General features: G+C 40.6%; 1 protein-coding gene across 12 annotated transcripts in view; it reads left to right on the top strand.

Moving 5' to 3' along the window:
* SOX6 (SRY-box transcription factor 6) overlaps positions 1-14,885 on the top strand; it is a 550,404-nt gene that overhangs the window by 53,637 nt on the left and 481,882 nt on the right. For 3 of the 12 annotated variants that reach the window (XM_059709012.1, XM_059709017.1, XM_059709011.1), the window contains exon 2: positions 3,269-3,333. The exons of the other annotated variants lie outside the window; for them this stretch is intronic. The gene's annotated coding sequence lies outside the window, so the exon portion shown is untranslated. The remainder of the gene's footprint in view (positions 1-3,268; positions 3,334-14,885) is intronic. 12 annotated transcript variants of the gene reach the window in all.

Here is a 14,885-nt window from a genome sequence, read left to right as displayed (position 1 = left end):
TATTTTGTAGGAAGAACATGTTTATTTTAAAAAGTGGCGTTTGAACAATTTTGTTTTCACCAAATGACATAATACTGTTATCATTTCCCTTTTATATCTCTTCCCTGCTTAAACATGTACCCTAATCCCTAATATAAAATAAAAAGTTAGAGATATTAATTTTTGTAGTGATGTAAAAAATTTCATGATTTCAATGAGGGTATGCTATCTTTAAAATCTTTTTTATTTTATTTATTTACTAGAGGCCCAGTGCACAAAATTCATGCACTTGGGGGGGGGGTGTCCCTCAGCCCAGCCTGCACCCTCTCGTTGTCCAGGAGACCTCAGGGAATGTCTCACTGGTGGCTTAGGCCCGTTCCCCATGGGGAGCGGGCCTAAGCTGGAAGTCAGACATCCCTAGTGCTGCCAGCTGTGAGCCCAGATTCTGGCTGAGCAGCACTTCCCCTGTGGGAGCGCATTGACCACCAGGGGGCAGCTCCTGTGTTGAGCAGGATTGGGCTGAAACTGGCTCTCTGACATCCCCTGAGAGGTCCCAGATTGCGAGAGGGTGCAGGCTAGGCTGAGGGACCCCACCGGTGCACCATCAGGGCCGGAGAGGGACGCAGGAGTTTGGTCAGCCGGGGAAGGACTGTGGGAGGGCTCCAGGGCATGCCTGGCCCTTATTACTCAGTCCCAATTGACCAGACCCCAGCAGCAAGCTAATCTACCAGTTGGAGTGTCTGCCCCCTGGTGGTCAGTGCACGTGATAGTGAGCAGTTGAGCGGCCTTAGCATATCATTAGCATATTATTCTTTGATTGGTTGAATTGACGACCGACGACCAGACACTTAGCATATTAGGCTTTTATTATATAGGACTAGAGGCCTGGTGCACAAAAATTTGTGCACTGGCAGGCATGGGGATATCCCTCAGCCCCACTTGTGCCCTCTCACAGTCTGGGACCCCTCTGGGGATAATGACCCGCTGGCTTAGGCCCGCTCCCGGGTGGCAGAGGACAGGCCCAATCCCTATGTGTAGCCTTGGTTGGACTCAGAGCAGGGCCGATTGGGGGGTTGGGGCACCGCCCCCTTTCACACTTAAGGCAGGGTTGATGGGGAAGTTGCGGCGCCACCCCCGTCACATACAGAGCAGGGCCGATCAGGGGGTTGGGATGCTGCCTCCTGTCACGCACAGAGCAGGGCCCATCAGGGGGTTGGGGAGCTTCCCCCTGTCACGCACAGAGTAGGGCCGATAGGGGAGTTGGGGCACCGCCCCCTGTCACACACAGAGCAGGGCTGATCAGGGGGTTGGGGCGCTGCCCCCTATCACCCACAGAGCAGGGCCGATCAGGGGTATGTGCCCTGACTGGGAATCAAAGTTGCAACCTTTTTGTTGCATAGGACGATGCTCAAACAACTAAACTACCCAGCTGGGCAAGAGAGGACATTTTTTAACTCTACCGACTCTGGTGGGACTCCATTGCTTGGGCAACATATTTGTTAGTCTTTCCATGATAATAGGCAGGTCTTGAATGAGAGTGGACCACATCCCAAGGTTGACTCCCAGGTCCAAGGTTGACTCCCAGGTCCAGGGGACGTACAACTCCCAGCAGATTAGAATGTCTTTTTTTTTTTTTTTTTTTAACCAACATAAGACAATCATGGTTAACAGAGCATGATTAATATTTCCCACAAGCATAGCTAGATCCCAATATTCTGTTTCTGTCTGTAACAATGGGATTATGAGCCAGTTAGTTAGCTTTGCTTTATTATTATTATTATTATTATTATTACTAGGGGCCCGGTGCACGAAATTCGTGCACTGGGTGTGTGTGGGGGGGAGTGTCCCTCAGCCCAGCCTGCCCCCTCTCACATACTGGGAGCCCTCAGGCGTTGACCCCCATCACCCTCCAATCGCAGGATCGGCCCCTTGCCCAGGCCTGACGCCTCTGGCCTAGGCGTCCAGCCCGGGCAGCGGGGACATGCAGTGGCAGCGGGGGGCGCCCCTGCCCCTGCAGGATGCCTCTGGCTGAGGTGTCCGGCCTGGGCAGCAGGGACCCACAGCTGCAGCAGCCCCTCGATCGTGGGCTTCGCTTTAGGCCCAGGCAAGGGACCCCTAGCTCCTGGGACTGCCAGCTTCGACCGTGTCCAGCTCCCATCGCTGGCTCCACCCCTACTTCCTGCTATCACTGGCCAGGGCGGCAAAGGCACCTGATTCTCCGATCATGGCTGGGGGGCAGGGCAAAGGTGGCCCCAGGGCCGCCTTTGCCCTGCCCCCCAGCTCTTAGCTCCCCCCTGGGTTTCCGATCACTGTCAGTGGCAGGGGGCTTCTTCCTGCTTTCCCTTTCGCCTCCCTGCATTGTGCCTACATATGCAAATTAACCGCCATCTTGTTGACAGTTAACTGCCAATCTTAGTTGGCAGTTAATTTGCATATAGCCCTGATTAGCCAATGAAAAGGGTATCGTCGTATGCCAATTACCATTTTTCTCTTTTATTAGTGTTGATTATTATTATTTTATCGTACTTTGGATTAAAAAAAATCTAATTGGATAAACAAACCCTTTCCTGAATAGAGTAGTGTTGACAGAGGAACTGGGAGATTAGTTCACTTATCACTTTTTAAAAATTAATTTGAAGAGAAAGCATACAAGGAAATCTGTTGTTTCCTTGGAATAGAAAGTCATTCCAAGCCTTTTCAGGTAGTAAAATGCTAAGTTAGCCTTCCCAGCCCGCATCTTCAGTGGTTTATGTTGAAGCTTTGAGGCACAGTTTAGAGAATGAGTTTTGAATTCAGAAGACTTGGATTTATGTCGAGATTCCCACACTTAATAGCTGTATGACTTTTAACTTCATATTCTTCATTAAAAAAAATAGAATAGAATATTTATCCCATAGGGTTGAACTATGTATGTTAAATTAGTTATGACAGGAGTAGAAAACCTGACACACAGTAGAACTCAATAAATGCAGATTGAATGAGATTAGATGGCCATCTCAAATCCTTCTTTCCAGCTTCACGTTTTTTAGAGTTCTCAACTTGGTGTCCATGTATATGAAGTCTGTAGTGCTCACCTTTTAGTGCTTGCTTCCTTAGATTCATCCCTTGCATAGCTGGATTTTATCTTCAAGTATTGTTTTCTTATATGCAAGCATCATTATTATTGATATGTTTATATCTTTGCATATGTTTAGTGTTGTTGCTTTTATACTTGAAGGATAACTGGGTATAAGATTATTGGGTCACACTTACTTTCAGGATTCTAGAGTTTTGTCTACTTTTTTTCCAGGCATTTAATGTTGGTGAGGCAAGGGCAGAGGTCAGCAACAACCCCTTCTGTTTCCAAGTTTGCAGGTAATTTTTTTTTTTACCTGTAAACTTTTAAATTATAAAGTATATCAGGATATATTTTAGCACTAATGTTTATATTTTACCTTCTCTTGGGGACATGAATTACTTTATTTTTTTTAAAAGATTTTACTTTTTCCCTTGAATTGTCACAATACTTAGAATGATCTTTTTATTTTATTTATTTTATTTTTATATTAATTTTCCATTGATTTTTAGGGATAGTGAAAGAGAGAGGGAAAGACAGAGAGAAACATCCATGTGAGAGAAACACTTCGATTGGTTGCCTCCTGCATTGGTTTCCTCATGCATTGGTTGCCTTCTGCAAGCCCCAACCAGGGCCCGGGCCAGGCATAAGCCTGCAACCAAGGTACATGACCTTCACCAGAATCGAACCCGGGACCCTTTGGTCTGAAGGCCAACACTCTATCCACTGAGCCAAACCAACTAGGGCATGGATTACTTTCTTGTGTTATATATAAGTAATTTTTTGTGGAGGTTCATTTAAAAAAAAGTCTCTTCTTTAAAATCAGTAATTATAAATGTTGTATCTCCATTGTTTTCTTAATTATCAGTTTTATATCCAATACTTTCTGTTCATTTTTACCATTTTTTTAAGTGATTTCCTCAATTCTCCCTCTGTGCCCTAGTTTCAGTTGTTAACACATATTTTTTTTCTACATCTAATGAGAGTTTTATCTTTGTAATGGCTTGATTTTCCTTCTTCCCTTTCTTTCCTGAGTTTGCCAGCTCACTTTTCAACTACTGTTGTCTTATCTCTTCTTTGATCTCTTTATCTTTTCTTTGAGTTCTTTTTTTTCTCCCTTACAGAGATCATGTTATTTTTATTTGAGACTGAGGAGAAATAATTGTCTAAATTCTTCCTTTGTTTCCTTGAGCAAGGGAGGAAATTATTATTCTTTTAATGTGTGATCTGTGTCTTTAATATCTCATTTTCCATTATGTATTTATATAGTTCCTGTGCTAATTCCTTTCTTACTGCTTATCTTCAGATGGGGGCATATTTATACTGGATATTTATTTGCTGAAAAACAATATTAGGGGCAAATTTAGCACTTTTAAAATTGGTATTTGTTGTCATGAAGAACCTCAATGATTTTTCTTTCATTCTGCTTATATCTCTTCTTAGTTTTTGGCATTAGAAGTTTGGTGTGGTTTACAATGAACCACCTTAAGTCAGGCTATCTGTGCTGTGATCTGGTCATCTCTGCTTCCTTTCCTTCACCCCAGGCAGTGTTTTAGGAGATTAGATTCTAGACAAGATGGTATATCTGTATATTTCTTCCTTATTCAGCTCAACTTCACCTGCAGTTCCTATGTGGAACTGGGTCTTCACAGGAATATTCCCTACTTCTGCTGTTCTCATGCACCTAGATCATATCACTTTAATCAAAGGAACATTTGATATTCTTTTGGACTGCGGTATTTACTTTTAGAGAAATTGATTCTTGCTTGAGGTCTGAGGAGATAAGTGTCATTTTGTAATCATTCTCCTTTATTCTGGTTTAGATTTCAATATATTTGGCATATAGTCTTCATTTTGTGGTGTGAGCTTATACATAGGTGTTTCATTTCTTCATTAAGGATCCCCCACTCCCCCCATTTTTCATTCTTTTTGGTTGTTTTCAAGGCAGAAGAGTTTAGAAAAAATTGCTTCATCTTTGACCAGAATTCTAAATTGTCGCTTTAAAAAATATTTATAAATATATTCTAATCTATACTATTTTCAAGTCAGTTAAACCTTTCCTAACACTTAGTGAGTATCTGCCATGTGCTAAGCCTTGCCCAGTGAGCGTTATCTATATATATAAAAGGCTAATATACTAAGTGTCCTTCCCTCCATCCAGGTAATGATGTCATGTAGCAACGCCCTGCTTCCTCTCCCTAGTGACTAGCGACTAGCCTCCTTGCAGTTTCTTCAGCCCAGGAACACGACTTGCTTTATAGGCAGGTAGAAACACTTTACACTGTAACCAAATGTCTGTGAAGCGTTTTCCCATGCCTCATTTCATTTGATCCTCACAGAAGTCCTGGAGTAGGTAGATAGGAGACTTGGTGGAATCCTATTTTCTTTTCATTAGCTGAAAAATGGAGATTTAGAAAGTTTAGAAACTTGACCCAACTGAAAAGAAGTAAGAAATGGTGGACCTTGAAAATGACTTCAGGTTTTCTCACTGCACAGAATATAGTCAAATACTGCTGCAGTTAAGTATTTTACCCTTTGTTCTCCCTGTGTGATCTACAATAATAATCAGCTTCATGTTGATATTTACTGCTGTGGTACTGACAATTATCTGAAAGAGAAATTGGAGTGCTTCACTGGGCTGGGAAAAGTTTAGCTAAATCAGAAAGCTAGTCTAATTAAGCAAGTTTTTTCTATGTCTATAAAAGGCTAAGTTGACTCATGCATGTGCAATACATATAAGCCCTTGCTGGGGCCAATCGCATGCATGTGTTTCAATCTGTCACTGCTGATCGTGAATTTGGTTGACACTTCTATTATAAAGGGCGAATAGCAATATTAAAATATTTCTTCTAATTAATTTCCTTTCAATGTGCACGAATTCATGCACCAGGCCACTAGTATAACTATTATCTCCCTTAATCTTATGTTTTCAATATTACCTCATTTAAAAATTAAAAATCCAAAGCTCAGAGAAATTAACTAAATTGTCCAAGGTCACACAGAAGATCTAGAATTAAAGCACTATATTTTTCTGCTACACCCCATCTAGTCTCTATTTGCATAATTACAGATTTTGAATAAGAGATTTTATGCATATTTCATAGTTAGATTTCTTACTGTCACCTTTTGACTAATTTGAATTTGATAAATGTGTTTATAATATTATCTACCTACAAACATAAATAATAATAATAATAATAATAATAATAATAATAATAGGTCATAGGTTTACCTTGATAGATTGTACTTGAGTATGCACAGACACATACTATGTTAGTAAAAGTTTTCTCCCATTTGAGTTATCTGTGAAAGGGATCAGTGGAACTTTAGGATAATTATTTATTATAATAATCCACTGGTGCCTGAGCATGAAGAGGATAATATTTCGGAGATAGATTACTTTTGCATCAAATGGTCCTTTTTGATTTGATCTACCATGTGATTTATTTGACAGTTTGAATTGCAGAAAAATAGCCAAAGCCATCTTAGGTAAACATAGCGTAGTCATTTTATTGGAAGATTATGATTAGTTAGCTATATAGAAACATTTAGGGAAAAAGTAGGTGGGGTCAAAGAGAAGAATAATCAGGCCCAGGTTGTATGGATAACTAACTGATTGCTCCAGTTTTTTTTCTATATCTGGGAAAATATTTGCTTGTTTTTCTTTAAAAATTTCCCCCATTGTGTTCTAGAGTAACAGGATCTTCAAATACACACAAACAAAATAGCACATGTACAAATAGGTACCTTTATACATGGCTTAATTACTAGTAATGAGCTACACTACTTAGAGATTGTTTGCTTTTTCTTTAGGAGCATTTTAGCTAACTGGCGCAAAGGGCTGCTATAAGATTCTCTAGCTTTCTGTTGCAAGAGCTAATGTCCCATGGTGTGCCTCTACAACTCTAATTACTACTTACCTGGTGGTTAGAAAGTTTTCTGCTGGCTTAATTATGTATCTAATCAGTTTAAAATTACTGAATTAAAAAAATAATAACAACTAGAAGTTATATTGCTACAATAGTGTGTTAATATTTCAAATAGGATTACAATTGTGGTAGTAATTGGCAGGCAGAGTGATAATGGGCTGGAGCCCCAAAGGGGTGACTCAGATGAGAAATGACTTCTTAAATATGTTGAGAGCAACTCATTCAGGTGCATTAGGATGGCATTTTTTTTTAATATTTTAAAAAGCACTTGATGACCATAAACTAGTGACTGCCAGACTCAAAGCAGGCACGATAGTGAGTACACGGTAGTATTTAGGCAGCTACAAAAAACTGGGTGTGCACTTTTTAAAGAAAAGGGAAACACCCTAGTGCTTTTCTTATGGCCTGTGAAATCAGAGTCTAAGATGTTTTCCCCTGAGGCAAGCTATTTTTGTAAGTGCTCTTGCCTTGAGAAGTGCTATCAATTTCTCTTCTTATTTTCCAGTTCCTTGGGTTCTCATTCTCATACCTTCTCATTGTTGTGCCCATTCCTGTCTGTCTTTCTGTAAGTCTTTTTTTCATAGATTTTACCCTCTTTTTACTATACTTACATTGCCCTATTTCACTTAGAAAGGTTAGCTATTGAAGTCTTTTATAGCCAATCTTGGCTTTACACAAGCGCAGATCCCACCTGTTAAGTTAATGCTTAAAATTTGACAGAAAAAAACTTTGTGTGAGTGTGGGGTGAGGATAAAAGTAAGTGCTTTGGAGTCACCTACCCCTGGACCTGAGCCCCAAACTTTCATTTATACATTTTCAGAATACTTTTGCACAAATTACATTACTCTTCTGAGCCACAATTTTTTAAAATATGGAGATAATATCTTTCTTACTGGATTGGTGTGAGGTGTAAGTTATATAAAGTACAGCTAGTACAAGGATAAAACACACTAAATGTGGCTTATTGTACTATCAATCACAATTGTTTATTCCTTCACTTCTTATAGATGAAGTATACTTTCTCCTCCTTACTGACTTTAGGTGTTGGCCATGTCATTTCTGAGCAGTATCTTTTAGAAGCATTGCAAGTTTCTACCAGACCTCTTATTCCCTGTGCTCTCTTTTATAAGAACACTAGGGGCCCGGTGCACGAAATTCGTGCACTGGGTGTGTGTGTGGGGGGGAGTGTCCCTCAGCCCAGCCTGCCACCTCTCACATACTGGGAGCCCTCAGGCGTTGACGCTCATCACCCTCCAATTGCAGGATCGGCCCCTTGCCCAGGCCTGACGCCTCTGACAGGGACCCTCATTTCCCCCCATCACTGGTTCTGCCCCCAGCCCAGGCCTGCTGCCTTGGCCAGAGGCGTAGACCCCCATCACCCTCCGATCGCTTGATCGGCCCCTTGCCCAGGCCTGACACCTCCGCCAGAGGTGTCAGGCTTGGACAGGGGACCCCCATCTCCCCCTCATCACTGGCTCTGGCCCCCGTCCAGGCCTGAGGCCTCTGGCTCAGGAATCATGCCTGGGCAGGGGACTCCCATCTCCCTCTGATCGCTTGTTCCACCCCCCGCCCAAGCCTGACACCTCTGACCCAGGCTTCAGGCCTGGGCAAGGGGACCATCATATCCCCCCAGCTCTGCCCCCCGCCCAGGCCTGATGCCTTGGCCAGAGGAGTTGACCCTCTTTACCCTCTGATCACCAATCACCGGATCGGCCCCTTGACCAGGCCTGAGGCCTCTGGCAGAGGTGTCAGGCCTGGGCAGGGGACCCCCAGCTCCCGGTGGTTGCAGGCTCCGCCCCTGCCCAGGGCTAACGCCTCTGGCCTAGGCGTCTGGCCCGGGCAGTGGGGATCTGCAGCTGCAGCGGCCCCGCGATCGTGGGCTCCGCTTTAGGCCCAAGAAAGGGACCCCTAGCTCCCGGGACTGCCAGCTTTGACCGTGCCCAGTTCCCATCACTGGCTCCACCCCTACTTCCTGCTATCACTGGCCAGGGCGGCAAAGGCGCCTGATTCTCTGATCATGGCTGGGGGGCAGGGCAAAGGCGGCCCCAGGGCCGCCTTTGCCCTGCCCCCCAGCTCTTAGCTCCCCCCTGGGTTTCCGATCACTGTCAGTGGCAGGGGGCTTCTTCCTGCTTTCCCTTTCGCCTCCCTGCATTGTGCCTACATATGCAAATTAACCACCATCTTAGTTGGCAGTTAATTTGCACATAGCCCTTAGTTGGCAATCTTAGTTGGCAGTTAATTTGCATATAGCCCTGATTAGCCAATGAAAAGGGTATCGTCGTACGCCAATTACCATTTTTCTCTTTTATTAGATAGGATGCTTCAGGCATAGAATGTATCTTCAGCCCGAGATCTAGAATAAAAAGACAGTGAAGCAGACATGAATCTGACCCACATTCTAGAGCAGAGACATATGTAGTATGAGCAGAGAAATAAATATTTGTTGTTGTAAGTCACAGAGCTTTAAAGGTTGTTATGCAATCTAATGCCATTTCTGTTCGTTTCTGTATTTGTCAACTTTGCTGCAGTCACAAAGAATCCCAGTCAGTGTCTTTAAACAACACAATTTTTTTCTCAGTCATGAATCTTCTGGTTGGCTGTGGCTCTGCTTGGCTCTCTGGCATATGTCATTTCAATCTGTGATCCAGGGTGAGGGAGCAGCCCCTATCTGGGACATGCTGTTCTCGTAGCAGAGGCCAGAAGTACAAAAGGTTGACCCAAACTATGTAGGTGCATTTAAAGCTTCCATAAGGATATGGCGAATGTCACATCTTCTCATATTCCATTGGCCAAGTCACCTGTCCAAGCCTGGCAGTGGGGCAGGGAAATACAGTCCATTTACTGGGAGGCACTGGAAGTCACATGTCGAAGAGTGAGAACAGATTGTTGGGAACATAAAACAACTGACCACAAGAGGCTTTCCACACATGTTAGATTTCTTCTGTCTTCAGAACTTCTCGTGCCATTCTAGGATTACTGACAGGTATAAAACACAGAGACATCTGGGACAGGCAATAGATTAGTTTGATTTCTTCAGAGCAGATTCCTGCTGAGGGTACAATGGCAGCAAAAAAGAAGAAACAAAATAGTTAAGTATTGCAAGTTGGTTAGATCCATGCAGATTGAATATGATTCCCAGAAAGCATGGCGGGGGGTGGGAAGTGGGGGTGGAACTTTTCATCTTGGAAATTTAACTTTATGACACTGTCAGGCTCCCAGGATCCCGAAGTGAAATGGCTGTGGTAGTGGCCCTTTCTGTTTGACTAATTGCCCTACGTTGACTTTTTTCCTCTCCTCAGTGCTCTAGGAATTTTTATGAGCCTCTTAAAAGTAACTGAGATGTCAGTCAGTATACTTGCAATGAACAGGTGGTATCTCCAGTCTGGTTGTTGCCCCTGAGTGAAAAGTCCCTTTGGCCACAGGAGTTTCTTTGGATTGGCATCCACAGTTCTAGGGCATGAAAGCTAATTTAAAAAGTATTTTAGTTGTTATATAATTTGCCAAAGTTTCCTTTCCCTACATTTATGCATGTCTATGGGGGTCAAGGTATCTTAGAAGGGTTTTGCAGAAACTGAAACTTAATGCCACATTTAAATTCATTCTTGACCTTAATTTCTCTTCTCTGTCCTATGTCTTGATTTTCTTGTCACTTTTTAAATATATGAGTCTTATTTTAAGCAAACCGGATAGAGGAGAAGATGCATTAACATTCAGATAAATTGTACCTTTAAACTTAGTATTGCATCATGAAAGTTAGAAGAAAGGTTTCCTTTAAGAGGTGTAGCCTATTGACTAAACCTTGGAAGCCATGGTTAATAATATGTTGGATTTTTATATTAGCCACTGAAAATGAAAGCTCTCCCCCCTCCCCTTTGATCCTCATTTCCTCAAAATCTGGCAAGTGGGGAGATCAGTAGCCTTTTTCTCCCTTCCTTACTGGGATATGTACTTTTCCTCCAGAAGAAAGGTGCAATAGACATACCATTAGTGATATAGGTACAACGGGGAGATCTGCTCAGATATGAATAAATTATGCCTTGGATGATGAATTTACTTTTCTGCCCAGCTTTTGAAGGACTTATGTTCATGAACTGAATTCAAAAATAGAGATTTGTGGAAAAACAGATACACTTCTTTTGCCAGAAAACTTTATTATTGAAAAAGTTACTATTGTGTTTTTGAAAATAGAGGACATAAGTACAGCTTTTTAACTTTTTGTTTGTTTTAAAAAGGTTGCCAACAATTGAAGAAGAGATAAGTGATACGATGTGGCACACAGCATAGCAAGTCTTTTCCTCCATCCTTTGTGGGAATGTGTTCTTATTCATTTCTTAGTTATGATTTTTTTGGGTGAAATTTGTTTGCATAAGGGTTTTCCAATTTAAATTCAAAAATCATATTACAGAGCTCTTGCTATTCATAGCAGTTCTTCTAAGCTTTGTAGGTGAAATTAAAATGAACAAGACAAGTCTTCTCCCCTCAATGAATTTATGGTCTAGTAAAAGAGACAACAGATATTACATAAATTATTACAATACAAAGCAAAACTTTTGTGTCCAAATGAAATATACAGCCCATGCTATCAGCATGCTAAAAGAATGGGAGACTACTTCCTGTTGGAAAACTTAATTCTCAGGAGGACTTCCTGGAGGAAGTAGCATTTGTATTCAATAGGTGCGAGGAATGGGGTTTCACTTGTTCTGCTGAAAGAACATGAATAAAGGTCTGAAAGTAGGAAAATGCAACTCACTTTGGGGAAGCAGGGAACAGTTCTATTCGGCTGAAGTTTTGCCTGCATTCAAGATGAGGCTGTGAAGGATACTGTCACCAGGTTAGTGAAGGCCTTGAATGGGATAGTAAAGATTTTGGTTTTTATACTTAAAGGTGAAATGGAGCAAAATAGATTTTGTGCATAGTGGTGACATGGTCATATTTATATTTAAGGAAGATAACTAGGAAGATTATGGATGGAGTGAGCAACGAATTAACAGGAGAAGAGATTGGAATTAGAGATCTCAATTAGGCTCTTTAGAAGTTCAGATGAGAGACAATAGAACTTAATTTAGGGCAGTGAGAGAGAAAAGGAAGAGATAAATTTGAGAAACATTTTGGAAATGACATAATTTAATGATATTAGTTTCCAGACTCAGACTCAAGGTAAGTTTTGTAGATAGAATTCAGATGGTCTGGCAACCAATTAGTTGGTTATTCATGAATAACTTTAAGATGCTATTTTAAATGAATCCAGTCACAGTAGCAATTATTTTCTTCAGTCTTTTTGAGTATCTGATGTGGCCATGAGATTAAGTTCTAGTACTGCAGGTGTTATCTATTTGTATGTTAAATCTTTAGGTTATCTATAAGGAGTATTGGAACTTCTTTGCTGGCTCTTCCTAAAGCTCATGTGAGGAAGCAAAAGTACTGTTTTAAGTGATTAGAACAATATCTTGGTTGTAGAACTTTATATTTTCAAAGAATTCTTATTCTCTCATCATATCCCACTCTTTCAAAAACCCTAAAACAATAAATATTATATATCATACATTTAAAAAGTTTTAGGAAACTGAGAAACATTAAGTTTAAATAACATTTCTAAGGTTACATAGTCAGCTACCAGCAAAGAGTGCACAACTTTGGACTATTGGCCACTCTTACTTACCAGTGTTACTCTGCTTTTACTAGTTTGCCATTTGACCTAGTTCTAATAAAATCACAGTGTATAGATATCCCAGATGAATCCTCCATTGTTTCTAGTTCATTTTAATATCAATACTGTACTTTGTGGCATTAGAGTATGTTTTTAAACCAACACTTTGCATTCAGTTGGAATTGTGCTTTTATGTTAAAAATCTTGTGTGCCAATTAGGAATGCGGAACTCTCAATCAGATTAAAGTCTCATCCTTTATTATTTGTGAAATAGTGATCATTTCTTCATATTAGTTGGCATTGTGTTTCTCTGTAATGCCCTAGTGCTGTTCTTGTTGGAATCACAATTCTGGGCATTGCCAGGACTCATCTGTGTATCTTCCTCTGTCTTAAATGAGAATTTGTAGGTTGTTCTAGGTTTGTAATCCTTCTCACCCTATGTTGTGAGGATCCTTCTCTTTGCACTGTTTTTGCATTATCTCCAGTATCCTTCTTTCTTTGCATGTGTGCATGTTTTAAAATCCCACGAGTTTGTTTTCTTTCATTTTTAGTAATCTTTATCTCATGAGCTTATGTATACTTTCTGGTTACATTTTGGTCTGGGATCAGAAATACCACCAGGTGCTGCCAGGATACCTCTGAGTATGAAGTTGCACTAATGCTCATTTATGTCTCTGTCACTTTCTAACCTAACAATGTGGTGTTTCCAGTGAGTTTTTATTTGGTATGTATAATGCTTCTGATTTATTTTTCTCAGTTTGTTTCACATTTTTCTCTGTTTCACATTTTTCTTATTAGATTGCATTTTGAAGCATTGACTTTTTTGGTAGTGACATTGAACTACTGATTTTGCTCACAATATCCCCAGAATCTTTCCTTTCCTGTGGACCAAGTTTACTCAGGGACTGGTTGGAAAAGTACATTTTCAGATACTTTTGTTATTTTTATTTATCACCAGTGATTTGCTTTTATTTACTTGAGTCTTGTGTATTAATGAGTAAACAAGCGCTAAGTTTGTAAATCAGAAGTCTTCAAATTTTCTTGGTTCTCGTTATCTTTAGTGTATCAGTAATTTTTTTCACAGGGACTCTGCTCCCAAAGAAATAACTAACAGTTCACTTTAGTACATAGCTGGAGTCAAACAATTTAAGTGTTCATGTATTAAAAACTTACTTGCTGTTTGAAAGAATAATACAGATAAATTGAAAGCAAAACTACTACTTTAATTTCATTCTTAAATAATCACAATTACTATTGAGATGTGTGTGTCTTTCGGGCACTGCACAGCTCCTTCAAGCACTGAAAACAGATTGGACATTGCCATCCTCATTTCCAGTTCCGCATTAATTTTAGCACAGTTGCTTCTTATCACTGCAAAGACTGAAAACCAACTTTGCAAAGATACAATGATATAGAAATGAATGTATGTAGTGTGATGTAAAATTGAAACTGTGAACTAATTTGGCTTTGTAGTTTACATGGTGATCATAGTGATCAACAGATGTCCTGTATCGCTATGCTTCTCTTGAAAAGTTAAAATACCTTGTAGAGTTTCTGTGAGCTCTCTATGGTGTCCTGGTGCCTTAAAACTCTTTGGTAGTTTTCTTTTGTCTTCCTTGACTATGAATTCTCCTGGAGTACATCAATGTGTGTGCAAGATTGTAGGCACTCATTAAATTTGGGAAGGTTTCCATTGCCCTTAGGCAAGCAGTTGGTCCACAGAAGTTGGGACAAAAATACAAAACACAACATGTTCAATCTGCAGTTCTGGAACAAGACATATTTTAAAGTGCAGTACTTTGCTGACTTATGTTTTGCCATGCTTCTTGCTTTCCTCTTGAATGAATTCTGACGACTGTTAAGACACTCATATAAGCTTGCCAGAGACATAGTTCAAAACCTTAATCTCCTTCCATTTGTTTTTAATGTGAGGAATTCATTTTAGACATCTATTCTAAGAAAAACAATTAGAGACAAATTATGATGCAGTGGTCCTAGCCTGAATGTTATTTTGCAACTTGGCTAGCTCCTGTGCTTTTAAGTTTTAGTAGCTTAATAGTCGTATTTCAAGGTAAACACTATGAGACAAGTGTAGCTTCAAATTTCTTGTCATTAGTTGACTGAGTCACCTTGCTCTGATTCACCACTACAGACAACCAAATTGGGAATAAGATTTTAGTGGGTGGAAGCAAGGGGTAACATCTGCTTTGCTAGCATTCTACTCACTGAGTATACTATTTGTAGAGTTCCAGTAGTGCAATAAAACACACACACA

Source organism: Myotis daubentonii, chromosome 9, assembly GCF_963259705.1.
Source record: "Myotis daubentonii chromosome 9, mMyoDau2.1, whole genome shotgun sequence".
Lineage (NCBI taxonomy): Eukaryota > Metazoa > Chordata > Mammalia > Chiroptera > Vespertilionidae > Myotis > Myotis daubentonii.
This window is presented reverse-complemented; position numbering and strand designations above follow the sequence as displayed.